General features: G+C 40.3%; 1 long non-coding RNA gene across 1 annotated transcript in view; it reads right to left on the reverse strand.

Annotated features, from left to right (window-relative positions):
- The window catches only part of LOC142078902 (uncharacterized), a 36992-nt gene extending 22611 nt beyond the window's left edge, over window positions 1-14381 (reverse strand). Inside the window, exons 1-2 of the long non-coding RNA XR_012672393.1 lie at window positions 14093-14381; window positions 108-158 (exon numbers count right to left, since the gene is read on the reverse strand). This is a non-coding gene — a long non-coding RNA (uncharacterized LOC142078902). The remainder of the gene's footprint in view (window positions 1-107; window positions 159-14092) is intronic.
- Window positions 14382-16009: the final 1628 nt, after the last annotated feature.

The raw sequence follows: 16009 nt of genomic DNA on the forward strand, positions 1-16009 counted from the left end.
AGTAGAGGAGACAATGTAGCAAAGAGCATCGTAAAATAGCAGGATATACTTTACTTTAGTTAGTTTAGCAAGTGCTTCTGTCTTGTGGCAAGCCAAAAATACATCACCTGAGGTTTCCGTTTGAAAATCACTCGCCCATATGGAGTCTGTTACCACATCTGTTCAGAAAAATAGGTCACAGATATGTAAATAAGGAAATTAAATCAATAAAAATAATCCACTCCACAACCATAATTTCTGACCCAAATAAGATGCTGACATCTAGAGCTGTTAAATCTGTTAGTAGATGGCAAAGTTCCAACACTGGAAAAATTTATATTTGTAGGAACTACCCACAAAAAAAATTTATAGTGACAAGCAAGCACCACAAAAATATTTATACATACAGATGTCCTGCAACAGCTGGTTTAGGTGACCTGTGTTATTTTGTGCAGCAGCAGTGATTACCTCTGCTCTTACCCTATATTTATACCACTGTTCTTTTTTTCCTTAACACCACTCCACAGCTATGATGACACAGCATTCACTAGCACACCTGCAGCATACGTGGATACATCCAAAGCTGGAATCATGCCTTTCAATTATAGAGTAGATTCCTACATCTGGGAGATTAGATCTGAGCCCAGAGATTACAATCCTTACATCAGAAATTTAAGTAACCTTCACAGGCCCTGTGCTGATTCCTCCATATCCACCCTCTGAATCCTTCTCAGAGTCTGTAAGGAAATGGCGGTGTACCTGCAAGATTTAGTATATGAAAGACAAAACTCTGAATTATATTAGATTTTTTTCACTGCTTGCTGTAAATTGTTGGGAAGCTTTGCCTGCTCTTTATAAATTTCCTCAATCAATCTCATACCATAAGCTCAGCTTTACAATGTCTCAACTTTAGTGGACTTCAAATTAATACGCATGTAACTATTTGTATTGTGAAAAAACATTTTTTCTGCATTGCACATCCCTTGTGATCCTGTTAATCTAATTCAAACACACAAACTGTTATCCTGCATTAGGACTTTATTCCAGCTATACTGAAGACGTTTCATTTCAGCTGCTATTTGTTTTTTATTAACAGAACTGCCTAAGAGCACTAATGCTGGAAAAAGGATCCATGTTTGCTCAATATGCTACAAATTTGGAGAGTTCGTACTTAAGTGCAGACAGACAGGAATACAAGGAAACAGTGACACAATACTGGCAACATGAAGCAAAATAGCAATGTAAGCACCACTATTACTCCACTCTTTTTTAAGATTTTTTATTGGGTTGGGTTTTTTTTGGTTTTTTTGGGTTTTTTTGGTAACAGGGTTTATTTAAAGGATACTACTGGAAGAGATAATACACTATAGTAGCCATAGTTTTAGGGATTTCCTGCCATGTGCAAGACAGGTAAGCTTGAAATACAAGATTTTAGTATCCAGGACCCAGCATCGATTCATGGAATCACCCAGGTTGGCAGGGAGATCTCTAGTGCAATGCTCTGCTAAAAGCTCTGAATTCAGACCAGGTTGCTCAGGGCTTATTTAGTTGGGTATCAAATATCTCCAAAGACAGAAATTGCACAACCTCTTTCGACAACATGTTCCAATGCTTGACAGTCCTAACAGTGGTTTTCTTCCCACCTCTCAATAGCCAGTTAGAACATCTTCTGTTTAATTTTTGACCAATTGCATCTCTCCTGCTGTGCACCTCAATAAAGAGCCAAGCTCTGGTTTTCCATTAATCACCTCTTGTATACTGGGAGGCTACTGCTAAGTGTCCCCGAAGCCATCTCATCTCCAGGCTGAACATGCCCAAGACTCCTGTTCCCACAGCCCAGAGTGCTGTTGGTCACCTCTGCTGCCAGGGTTCATGACTGGCTCATGTGCAGCTCTTTGCTCACCAGGACCCCAAGCAGAGTTGCTTCCCAGCCAGTCAGCCAGTCCCCCTCCATATTACTGTAGGAGGTTCCTTCCCAAGTGCAGGACTTTGCTTTAGTCCTTGCTGATTTTCATGAAGTTCGTGTTGAACCATCACACTAGTGTCCTGGTTTCATCTGGGATAGAGTTAATTTTCTTCCTATTAACTGGTATTGTGCTGTGTTTTGGATTTAGTACGAGAATAATGTTGATAACACACTGATGTTTTAGTTGTTGCTAGGTAGCATTAACATAGTCAAGGACTTTTCAGCTTCCCATGCTCTGCCAGGTGCACAAGAAGCTGGGATGGAGCATAGCCAGGACAGGTGACCCAACTGGCCATCAGGGTATCCCATACCATATGACATCATGCTCAGTACTTAAACTGGGGGTTGGTCGGAGAGGGGGATCACTGCTTGGGGCTGGGCTGAGCATTGGTCAGTGGGTGATGAGCAATTGCATTGTTCATCACTCATTTTGTATATTCTACCATTTATTATTATTATTATTATTATTATTATTATTATTATTTCTTCCTTTTCTGTTCTATTAATCTGTCTTTATCTCAATCCACAAATTTTATCTTTTTTTTCCCATTCTCTCCCCCATCCCACTGGAGCTGGGGGGGAGTGAGTGAGCAGCTGTGTGGTGTTTGGCTGCCTGCCAGGTTAAACCACAACAGTCATTTTTGGTGCCCAACGTGGGGCACAAAGGGTTGAGATAACGACAGATCTGACCAAAGCGTGTTAAAGCAAATTTGTTATAGGCATTTATTGTATTGGTTTAATAGTCGCTGGTCACAGTGCTGGCTCTTAGAGTTGTTGGGCTGGCTCTCAATGTTGGGTTATGTAATACCTTACTTGCAGTATATGTTCCCTGTTGTGCTGTTTATCATGGCTCAGAGCTGGGTCAGGGTTATCATTTTGCTGCAGTGTGTAACACTGTTTTATGATATGATAAGATCATTGGTCATGAGTTTAATCTGGTATTTCTACTCTGCATTGCCATCATCTCTGTACCTCGGGAGCCACCTCTTGGAAACTATTAATAACTACACTCTTTACCTTTTCTCCTTAGAGAACCAATTTATGGGGGAGACGGGGTGGAACAATTTACCCCACTTCTTCACCTTCCCTTTTATATATTCAGAAAGTCCTTTTTCTTCTATCCTCTTCATGAAGTCCTCCACAACAGTTCTTGAGAATTTTGAATATCCTTGGGATGTTCAAACAAGCATGTTCCTATTGCTATGTCTCCTAAATGTGGGTCAGGTCTTGTTTAGGGTTAAACAACTATTTAGGAAAATGGTCCAGAGGTCAACCCTGGCGACATGCACTGTGGCTACTCCAACCTCCACAACAGGCACTGTGGCTACTCAGACCCCAGCAACAAGCACCGTGGCTACTCAAACCCCAGCGGCAGTCACTGCGGCTGAATCAGAGAACCAACCAGAGCTCGTATCAGTTGCCCTTGTACACAAGAAGAAATCTTGGAAGCGAAAGTCAGCTCGTCTAGAAAGGGATGTTGGAAAAGCAGGGCCATCAAAAGGAGAGGAGGAAGAAGAGGAAGAACTCATAAATGAGATGGAAACCACCCGATCCCTACCCCTGAGTGAGCTGCGAGATATACGAAAAGATTTCAGCCATCGTCCAGGCGAGCACATTGTCACCTGGCTACTCCGATGCTGGGATAATGGGGCCAGTAGCCTGGAATTGGAGGGTAGGGAAGCCAAGCAGCTGGGATCCTTTTCTAGGGAAGGGGGCATTGACAAAGCAATTGGAAAAGGGGCACAAGCCCTCAGCCTCTGGAGGCAACTCCTGTCATGCGTGAAGGAAAGGTATCCCTTCAAGGAAGATGTTATATATCGCCTAGGCAAGTGGACCACCATGGACTAAGATATCCAGTACCTGAGGGAATTAGCTGTGCTGGAGGTGGTTTATAGTGACCTGGACAATGAGCAACTATTCAAAGATCCAGATTAATTCCAGTGCACGTGTCCCACGTGGGGGAAGTTAGTACGGAGCGCACCAGCATCGTATGCCAATTCGTTGGCAGTACTGTGCTGGAAAGAGGAAGAAGCACCAACGGTTGATGTTGTGGTTAGCAATCTCCGGGAATATGAAGAAAGTGTCTCCTCCTCCCTTGTCTCAGCTGTGGAGAAACTGTCCTGGGAGGTCCAGCAATTCAAAGACGATAGGTCCTACTCTCCACCTGTATGAACCAGTATCTCAGCTATTAGGAGTCATCGTTCTTTTGCTCGTGAGAGGATATAGAAGATACACACCACCCTGTGGTTTTACCTGCGTGACCATGGAGAGGACACGAGGAAGTGGGATGGAAAACCTACCTCAACCTTAGAGGCACGGGTACGTGAGTTGCAAGTAAAAACAATCACACAAGGGGGTTCTCCCAGGAAAATTGCTGCTCCAGTTTTCGGGAAAAACCTGTCTCATGACAGTCCAGTTTCCAGTGAATTCCCCAGACAGAGTAGAAGGGCTGATCTTACTTCTGATTGTAATGAAGGAATTCTTGATTTGTATTTACAAGGAGTAAGTAACGAATACTGTGACGAGAATTAGACTGGCCCTGCCTCCAACCAGATGGAGGAAAGGAACAACTGGATTTACTGGACTGTGTTGATTCAATGGAATGGTTATATAAGGGTGAATTATTTATAGCCTGGTGGGCCCATGACACCTCAGGCCATCAAGGAAGAGATGCAACATATAGATGGGCTTGTGATCGAGGGGTGGAGTTGACCATGGACACTATTGCACAGGTTGCCATGAATGTGAAACATGCATTGCCATCAAGCAAGCCAAGTGAGTAAAGCCTCTCTGGTATGGAGGACAACTGATAAAATGTAAATATGGGGAGGCTTGGCAGATTGATTATATCACGCTCCCACAAACCCGCCATGGCAAGCGCTATGTGCTCACCATGATGGAAGCAACCACCGAGTGGCTGGAAACATAACCTGTGCCCCATGGCATTGCCCAGAACACCATCCTGGGCCTTGAAAAGCAAGTCTTATGGCAACATGGCACCCCAGAAAGAATTGAGTCAGACAACGGGACTCATTTCCAAAACACCTTCATAGACACCTGGGCCAAAGAGCATGGCATTGAGTGGGTATATCACATCCCCTATCATGCACCAGCCTCTGGGAAAATCGAACGATACAACGGACTACTAAAGACTACGCTGAGAGCAACGGGTGGTGGGACATTCAAGCATTGGGATACACATTTAACAAAAGCCACCTGGTAAGTCAACACTAGGGGGTCTGTTAATCGCGCTGGCCCTGCCCAATCAAAACCCTTACGTACTGTAGAGGGAGATAAAGTCCCTGTCGTGCACATAAAAATGCTGGGGAAGACGGTCTGGGTTACTCCTGCCTCTAGCAAGGGAAAACCCATCCGTGGGATTGCTTTTGCTCAAGGACCTGGGTGCACTTGGTGGGTAATGCGAAAGGATGGGCAAGTCCGGTGTGTACCTCAAAGGGATTTGATTTTGGGTGAAAATAGACAATGAACTGGATTATATAATGTTAATTTCTATATAATACTATATGTTATATCAATGGTATTGCAGTAAGAATCACCCAGATTAATGAAGAATGAACTTTGATGAAAGCAAGAAAAATGCAGCAGTGATGGAACCAGAACTTGCTCCAACATGCAACAATCCAACACCACACACCTTCTCTCCTGCTTGAAAGACTGTTATGACAGATGGAGCCCAAAGTCACAGACTAAATGAACTCAATGGTCATTTTAGAGGGATGACCCATAGACTAAGGGAATGATATCTGTGTGTATATATCAAAAGACAGGAAAAGTGCTCGTGATCAATTGGAATGTATTGGGAAATGTGAGACCTGGGCATGATGTAGATAGTATGGAATAAGGGGTGGATACTGTCCTGGTTTTGGCTGGGATAAGGTACATTTTCTTCCTATTAACTGGTATAGTGCTGTGTTTTGGATTCAGTACAAGAATACTGTTGATAACACACTGACGTTTTAGTTGTTGCTAAGTAATTGCTAAGTTTACACAAGGCCAAGGACTTTTCAGCTTCCCATGCTCTGTCAGGTGCACAAGGGGCTGGGAGGGAGCATAGCCAGGACAGCTAACCCAACTGACCAAGGGGGTATTCCATACCATATGACGTCATGCTCAGTACATAAACTGGAGGTTGGTCAGAGAGGGGATCACTGCTTGGGGCTGGGCTGAGCAGTGGTCGGCGGGTGATGAGCAATTGCATTGTGCATCACTCATTTTGTATATTCTACTACTACTACTATTATTATTATTATTATTATTACTACTTTTTTTTCTGATTCTCTCCCCCATCCCACTGGGGCGGACCAGGAGTGAGTGAGCGGCTGTATGGTGTTTGGCTGCCTGCCGGGTTAAACCACAACTAGCCAGTCTAGATCCCTCTGAACGGCAGCTCTGTCCTTGAGCATTATCAGCTGCATTCCCCAGTTTTCTGTCACTCAAAAACTTGACAGGGGTACATTATGTCTCCTCCTCTACACCACCGATAAAGATATTGAACAGGATAGATCCCAAGATAGACCCTCTGAGGAACTCTACTTCTAAATGGCCTTCAGGTACAATATGACCATTAACTACTACATTTTGAACCCAATGGTCCCCCCAGTTTTTCACCTCTCTGGTAGTCCACCCATCTAGAGCATAGCACTGCAACATCCCGACACAGAGACAAGAGATGCTGCAGGAGACCATGTTGAAAACCTTGCTAAAGTCAAGATAGATGGCAACTGCTGCTCTCCTCTCATCCACAAATCTAGTCATTTCATCATACAAGGCAGTCAGGTTGGTCAGAGGTAACTTGCTTTTGATAAATCCTTTCTGGCTGTTCCTATTCACCTTCTCCTTCAGTGTCCAGAAATGGTTTTCAAGAAGACTCGCCTTGTGACCTTACTGGCAAATCAATAAAGGCTGACTCGCCTGAAATGACCACTAAAACTGGGATGAAGAGTTGGAAAATGAATCAGAAGGTCTCAGCAGTCTAGACAAATGGGCTGACAGGAACCTCATGAAGCTCACCAAAACAAAATACAAAGTCCTGTACCTTCAGTGGAAGAGGCAGAATAGAGACAGAGCAAGAATCTTCTTAGAGATGAGTAACAGAATTAAAAACAAGAATAGCTGCAAGCAACCTGATCTAGCTTTGAAATTAACCTTGCAAAGAGAAACAAATTGGACCAGATCTCCAAAAATCTGTTCCACCCTTAATTATTTCATGATTCTATGACAGATAAATAAGAGCAAATAGAAATTGGCTGAAACAAATCAGGGCACGAGAAAATAAATTTCTTTCCCTAGTAGCATTATGAATGACACACGCAAGGGAAGAGCAGAGGGAGAAGTGTTTCATGTTGAAATATCAATAAGTATAATAGCGAAACCCCTCTTATAAGAAAGGACATAATCAAGAATGAATATATTAAATTGGAAGACATGTAACATTATGCAGTTGGTAAGTAAGTGCATCTAATAGGAAAACACTTGGCTCATATTTATACAGGTTATTTATTATAGAATCTACTTTCTCATAAGAGATGAAGCAGCAGTACACTGTCAAGCATGACAACGATTTGACTTTGATTGCCCTCTGGCACAAGCATATCTTGAAGCGGAGGAGACAAGATCAATATAGGATGCATGTTCCTACCATTCAGCTGATGCCTCAACAAGCATTACCTCTCCACTTATTTCCACATTTGTCTCACTCCCAGTGTGTGTTTGTGTTACATTGATATCTGGTTTGGATGAGAGGCTTTTTCTGCTGCAAGATGATACAAAAAAAACCCCACCACACAACAACAACAACAACAAAAAATCCCAAAACAAAACAAAAAAACTGAAAAAAACCCAAATCCTGGACTATCAGTCCAACACCATCATCTGAGATTTTAAGGGTAAAAAAAGCCCCTTATCTGAATGTATACATCAGTAATTCAAAGTTGTAAGAACTGTTACTCAACTCATTGCTCTTCTTTCCTATTCTAAAGCATGCATAATGCTATTAAAACATTAATAAACACAGGTAGAAATTATAATGTTGCTTTATGGTATGCATTTTACTCCTGACTGTTATATGAAAGTACATATGAAAAAAGTATGAAGTATGAAACCATGATGATGAAAGATCTAAATTTCTCACTTAGATGGTTTTTAACAAGTCTGGTTCAATTTCTTACAACGGGATCCTTATCTACCAATGTAACACTGGAACAATTTACACCTGTCCTGCGTCTGCTGAAACTATATTCCCTATCAACTTATGGAAACATCATAGAGAGATGTTGGCACCAGGGTTAAAGGGGAAACCTTCTGGACAAATTAATAAGGTGATATTGAAAAAAGGGAAACATTAGAATCTCTTAGGGAAAACATATTTTTACTTACTATTTATTCTGTACCAAATTGCAAATAAAACCCTTGCAGAAAAATGATAGGGAACCTTCTCAAGTGTAAGAACAGATTTTTTCTCCGTCTTTTCAAACATAACTGTACAGAAAAGAAAATTCTGTCTAAAGACAGAATTAAAAAAAAAAAGTGGTTTTGGCTCCAAAAACGGAAATAGTTCTTTAAGATTACCTTACAACAATAGATTTAATCCTACTGAAGAATGTTTTCATTGCTGTTAATCTTAATGACATATTGTTTAACAGTTAGGAGATAGACAGGGATATAAGCTCAGCTGATGAAAAAGACTTTTATTTATATTTCTTTTTGAAGAGATAGAGTCCCATCTCCTAGTGTGTTGTATTTGAAATTTATCTATTTAACAGAATTACAAATATTTCTTAGCAGAGTTCACCATATATATTCATTATTGGAGGGGGGGGGAATAAATTGTGCTTTTCAGAAAGTTCTTGCATCTTTCTATGCCTCTGGCAATGTTTTCATGGACTGCTTAACTCACTTTATTTCCAGAAAAATACCTGATATGATTTACCTCCCCACAGGTGCTTAAGCCAAGACCTTCCAAGGCCATTGGGAACTCTGTTGGTATGTCAGCTCCTGAGTGTGAAGATTTCCTAGCCAAGCTGTTTCAATCCCCAAAGTATCATGTATGAAACTATTCCACTATTGATGTGGGCAGGCTTACCGTGTAACAAACTATCACTCCAGGTTAAAGTTTAGCCTGTATGAAAACTGACAACATAGTTAAGAGCAGTGAGATAAGTGCATGTAGATGGAGCTCCTTCATGTTCCCAAAAGCGCTTTCTGTATCACACGGAAATAACATGAAGGCTGGGATTAAGGTACCTAAAACATGTACATCTAGCACAACTTCAGGGGGTCAGAGGCAGCAGATAATGACACAGGATGTGTTGCTGTAGACCTGAGTCCAGGAGGGACAGCTGGAGGTCATCCAGAGTACAAGAGGACATCTAAGGTGACTCTAAGGTTACATGTGCAAATAGCTTCTCTGTTGTCATGGAAGAGTTTGGAAAGAAATTTAGGACCGTTCGGTTTTTAAGGACATATATAAATAAAACCTTTTGTTTAAGCTAAAACTGATACTGGGATGTGAAATGCCCTTCAGCAAAGATTGTACAGATTCAGTGGCTCTTAAGTCTTTCTGAAAACCATGTGCTTCTTGCTTCTCTCAGTTGATCCGGCTCTTTGCTTTATTCCTGGAGGCCAGTTTCTTCATCTTTGGACTCACAGTGGGAACTTTCTATCTTCTTTCTTCTTTGAAACTGTCATCTAGTCCTAAACTGAAAAGAAATTCCTTCCTCTTCCCAGTTCTAGCACATGACACGACAGCTGCAAAGAATAAATAAGCACAGCAAAATCACCTCTAACTGTGGGTTCCTGAGCTTAGAAAGAAATGTCTGAATATCTCCAGTTAGACCTTTACCACTTGCATATATTTTTCACAGCACTACTCTACATACAATGTTCACTGAACAGCTACAATAAGATATATTAATTTCTCCTTGTAACAAGAATTTCTTTTTTATGTTTGGTATTTACACATCTACTACCAAGCAACCCTACATGTTTGTATGCCATTTCTTTGTCTTGGTTAGAAGCTAAAGGAAAAAACAAAAAGAAAAAAAAAAAAGAAAAAAAAAAAGACAAGAAAAGAAAAGAAAAGAGAGAGAGAGGCTGGAGTAGTGCTTAACAGGAAAAGTTTTACACATGAAAGCACAGCTATGATTTTTACTGCCGATTCACAATCCATTGCAGTCTTAGGACATCATTAAAGTATTTTACTCTTTTTGAGCTCAGTGGTTAGTTTCTCTTAAAAGACTGGGTTACTTCAGGCTGAATTCTGCTCTGAAAACAGGTTTAAATCAGTGGCTACACTGTCCTGTGTTGTGAGATACAGATTTGGGTGATTAAGCCTTAACATGAGTACAGCTGTACTGGGTCAAACAAAGGTCCACCTGCCAACGTATCCTGTCTCTGAGAGCACATATCTCAGGGGAAAAAAAAAGAAAAAAAAAAAAAGAAAAGGGCAGACATCCTGTGACACTTTACCCCCTACATTTCCCTTGAGATAACAACAATGTGCAACTTGAGGACTTTGAATCACAGTTTTTTTCTTTGTGTTTATCAGCACTCAATGAATATTTCTTCCATAGATTTCAATAACTGATTTTTAACTCATCTAAACTTTTATCATACGTATTATTGCATGGCAATAACTTGCACAATTGAATAACACCTTCTGTGGAAGAAAAAATATACCTATTTCTTACTCTTTGACTTAAATCTGCTTAAAATTTCACTTGGCTCTGCCTTGTTTGTATCATGAGAAAGAATGAATAACCATTGTCCTATTCACTCACTGTTGCGGTGCTTGTTATCCATTCCTTATTCAGTCCAAAGCATCCACATCTGTTTCATTTTTCCTTATGCAGAAACCATTTCACACTATTTATCATACTTGTTGCCCTTTTCTGTACCTTTTCCGTTTCTAACATTTTATTATTATAAACAGAACTGCAAATAGTATTCAAGATGCAAAGACAACATGGATTTATACAGCAGCATAATATTTTCTGCTTTCCTCTCAATTCTTTTCCCAGTTCTCAAAACTCTATTTACTTTTCTGACCACCTCTAAACATTGAGCTGATGTTTTCAGGGTGCGATTGTATAATGACTCCAAGATCTCTTTCCTGCATTGTAATAACTAATTTAAAGATCTTCACTGTATATGTAGAGAAGGATTGTTTTTCCAACCAGCATTACTTTGCATTTGTCAAAAGTGAACCTCACTTGCCCTTTTATCACCAGTCAGTCAGTTTCACAAAATGCACCCTGTGTTCTTCATTCAGATTCCTTACTTAATATTCTGAATAAATTTAGCATTATCAGCAAGCCTTGTCACCTCACTCCCCACTTCCCTTTCCAGGTCAGTTGTGAACCGTCCCAGCACAAACCCCTATGGAAATCTACCAGTCACTTTCAGCCATAGTAAAAACAGGCTGAAAACGGTCCTCTTGATCCAATTAGCTACCGATGAAAGGATGTTCCCTTCTATCAAATGACAGCTGTGTTTATTTTCTTATGCTTACATGTTTTGGTAAGTACATGAAGTTGGTTCACTCCCTGATGTCTTGCATGCCTGCTCCTCCCCAGTCATCCCACAGCAATCATTCCAGATGGCTTCTGGGATTCAAAGTGAACAAGCCAGCTTGCTCCTGAAAAATGAAATTGGACTTGGAAGCCAGAAAGGTCTGCTTCAAACTCTATACCTTACAGACAACAATGGATTCATTCCACATCTGATTTCATTGAGGACCCTCCCTCAGCAATGCAGCAAATGTCGGTTCTCACGTTCCCTCGACCACTGTCCTGCACACGTGAGTATATCACTGTCGAAAGCCTGCCATTTGGGCAGCTGCACACCACTCTTTTCAAGTCAGAAGGATGCAAGGACAGAAACAGACTAACTTAGGGTCACAGTAGAAGACAGCTCTGGTTTCCCTGCATAAATACCTCAAAGATGAAAAAGAGCTTCCCCCAAAAATTCAAGAAGATGGATATCAACTTGGTGCTGACAGCTAACAATACAGGACTGAATAGAGTTTGATATAAGTTAGTATCTGCATACACAGAGGTGTGCAGTGCAAACAGTATGCCCGTGTTGCCTGTCAGAAATGCCTAATCTGTACTGAGCTCCACCATACAGGCAAGCATTTGTTTTTTCAAAACATTCAGGTTCTCAGCCTGGGCCTACACATGAAGCTTATGGAAACCAAGAGCCAAGTCTCATCAGAGAAGTGAGGTGAGGGTCCAAGGAAAGGACTCAGCTCTGGAGGAATCATTTTCATCTGTTCTGCCACTGTCTCCAAGTGTCAGATGTACCATCCTGTCGAACTGCCTTTCAAGCACAGGAGAGGAAATTTAGATTGGCCAAGCTTCTTCATTTATTGCATTTGTTTGGTGTTAGCAAAAGATGAAGAGCAAAAAACACAGCCTACCTGAGCTTAGGAGATACACAGAGCAGTCAGTATTTGGCATACAGATAAGCACTAGAAAAATTATAGTGGTATATTAAAACGTATATTACAATTTGTTTAGCAGTACAAAAGCAGCAACCTTTCCTCCAATAAGCTGTGTGAAGCCTATTTCTTCAATTATTTTGCTTCTAGATCCAGAGTGATAAGTAAATATGATCAAGCACAATAAATGATGGTGTACTTCTTCATCCCACTTCCAATTATTCTTGGTTCAATTTCATTGATGTAAGGTAAAGGCCTGGTAGATGTAACAGCTCATCATCAACGCCAGTGCTAAGAAGAGAATGAAGATAATCTCATTCTCATTTTACGCTATAACACTGTACTAAAATCAGTCACTGATTACTGTGGTCAATTTTTTCCCCAGTATGCACCCTGCTCTACATCTCACGGACAGTTTGTATTGTTGTCAGCTAAGTGTCCCTGGTTTTCCTCCAGACTCTTCCTAACTTTCATTTCACACTTTAGGCTATTTGCATAGGAAATTAAACATGTCCTGTGATAGTAGAGAGATACTAAAATCAGGGTGGGAGGAAATAAATCTCCTTTCAGATATCAAAATATCTGTGTGAAACCTTCCTTAAACCCTTTTACGGTTTCATTTTCTCATTTAGGAAAAAAGTAACCAAAAGTCCAGGTACCTTTCAAAGGGTAGCCTGTACTAAGAACTATGATGATGTGCTTACTCAGGTAACAAGAGATAATTCATGAGATATCAGGAGGGCGGGGTAGAATTCAAGTTTTTAACTGGAGCTTCCTGCATGCAGAAAATTAATTTAAGTGACAAGTAATCCATTTCAGAAATACTACACTACATCTTTCCTCACAATTGAAATTACTTCAGCCTGTAGTCAGAAGTACCAGCTGCTGCCACTCCCTTTCTATGTGTTTAGACACACCTTCTCTGCTTCCAATGCTGCTTTTACAGAGGCCATTTGTATATTGATTTGAGTACTGAATTTTTTAAATCTAGGAGTTGTGTTAGAGTGGTAAGCATGAGAAGATATTCTAAATAAACTGGTAGTGCAGAAGACTATGTATAAGTTATCCACACTATCTAATAAATCCATGTAAATGTATTGGGTTTCTTCAACAAGGTTGTCGGTTCATTATATTTTCTGTTTATGTTACCATTGATCAAAATCTTTTGTTTGCAAGCTAGATGTTTTCTTCACACACATATGCCCACACGCATATACCCCCACAGTTAGCAACACGAAGAAACATCTGTAATTAGAAAAATGCATTTCAAGCTCCCCTCACTCCCCAAAAAGCAGTTGCATAAAAGCAAGAATTCCATTAGCGCATCTGTGTGAGGCAGCATTTACACCTAGGTAGTGTCACATACTGCACAGGAGAAAAGCACAACACATGTACTAAAAATACATAACCTTTACTTTTCCCCCACAATCAATGCATGGCTCAGTTCGAGCTTGAAAACTTACTTTGGAGACCAGACATGTTCAGCAAACTGAGCATTTTACCATCAGCACTCTTTTGATATGCACACAGGTATCTCTGAACAAAATATAATGGTAAGCTCTATTCCTGGAAAAAAAAATTAGTTTCAGGCAAGTGAAAGTAAGCAAAGGGTAAACTGCGTTATTAGAGTCTTCAGTACCCTGCATTCAAACAAACCATCATATATTAGGGACTAATAACTAGCTCACCTGCAAAAGTCCTGGTAAGATGCAGTGCCAAAACTCTGCTCAGATGAGGATGGCCCCACTAAGCTACTTGCTGCTGGCCTCAGACACTTTGACACTGATTCAAACTATCAGAAACACAACAAATGTCCCGGACAGTCTGGGAAGCTAAGGAAGCCAGAGAGCAACAGGAGCTGCATGTACAGCAACTGGGTTCTATCAGAAGCAGGGAGAAATCAGCATGAAAACAGCTCTGTGCAACTCAGGCTACTTTTTCAGCTTTGCAGGGAAATCTCTGTAGAAAACAAGCAGTGAAACAATCCTGTATTTATTTATTTATTTTTACCAGGAGGAATGCATTGAGAACATAAGGTAGACATGCAGAAGGTTTTCTCTCTTTTATCAAACATCTCATTTAAATTCTAAAGCACAGCAGACCTTCATTAAAATTCAATGGTTGCCGGGAGTTTCAGTGACAGAACTGTGACAGCTGAAGACAGGGACACTCTTAGTGAGGTGGTCCAAACTGCACTGAAGATTCTTGCTCTCAGAAAGAGAGTTTGATCAGATTTTTTTTTTTTTCTTCCCCTCATTGTACTGAATATTGTGAAAGCAGATTTGTGATTAGACTGGACAGCCTTTCAACCTAGGACTCCCTGCATATTTAGATCACTTGGGAACAAAAGCCACAATAAGCACAAAAAGATCTGCGGGACTTCTCAAATAGCAGCAAAGACATAGACAATAGTACCACGGGCACATAGCTGGTAAACAAAGCGGTGAAAAGGACTAAGAAAAAAAAGAATACGAAGAAGTGTATATAGCAGTACTAAGCTCTGACAGAGCCCTTCCATCTTATTGGTCTTATTCCATAGCCTTTACCTGTCTCTTTGTCTGTCTGGTTCCTATCTCTGTTCTCCCGGGATTCAGATTCCTGCTACCAATTAGGCTCATTAGGGTACCCTGCAAGGCTCTGCCATTGCCCAATTAAACTAGTTGCCTGATTGCCGACAGAAATGCAGGTGACTCTTCCTGTTTGAAGTCTGGCAAAGATTGCAAAATGATCTCACTGTATATAGCAGAGAGAGTGTTAACTGCTTAGGTGCTAGGCATGGCACCGGCTCAGAAAACAATCTTCTTTTGAGAAGTAATTGCTTAATGTATATATGGTTACTCTTAACTAGGGTTATTTATTCCTACCTTTAGTCCCATCCTTAAAAGTAAATCACAAGTTCTTTATACCACCAACATCTGTTATGCAAACAAAATAATAAATAAATGAATAAATAAGTAAATAAGGCATGAAAGCAGCCATAATTGCCTCTTTCCCTTGCAATGCAAGTGACCACACCAGACCTTGATTTGTGCCCTACTAATAATCTGTACATTATTCTAATCACATTATATATTAACTGAAGAAAGTCAAGCTTCATCCAAAATATAGTTTAGAATGAAATAAATATAAATCATCCCAAATAACAAGCTTTCTGCAAGTAAAGTAAGAATCAGGGCTAAGAAAATGTGCATTAAAATTGGTATAGTACTTTCTAAAAAAATAAATGTCAAAAGCACTACAAAGTGCATTTAAATGGACATATATTTTGTCATCCCTGTCAAAATAAAGGTATACCAAAACTGCTGGAGATTATCATTAAAATTTAATGATGAAAATTTCAACACCACAGGTTTCCAATAAAGCTGGAGTTTTGAATGGAAAAGATTTGAAAAGGCATACTATGAATGACAGCTTTGAGAATCCCTGTTCTGAAACGTTTTGCACCTTTGTCATTTTTTTCCTGTTCAGTGCAAAATTCATAACGTCAAAGAGAACGAACATATGAGACATGATTAGACGAAATGACTGTGCTTAAACCGCAGAAATAGACGTGGTTTGAATTCTAATTTCTTCCACTTCTCAAGTAGAATTTTTCTTATTATCTG

The sequence above is a fragment of the Calonectris borealis genome, chromosome 2 (genome assembly GCF_964195595.1).
Source record: "Calonectris borealis chromosome 2, bCalBor7.hap1.2, whole genome shotgun sequence".
In the NCBI taxonomy this organism is placed as follows: Eukaryota; Metazoa; Chordata; class Aves; order Procellariiformes; family Procellariidae; genus Calonectris; species Calonectris borealis.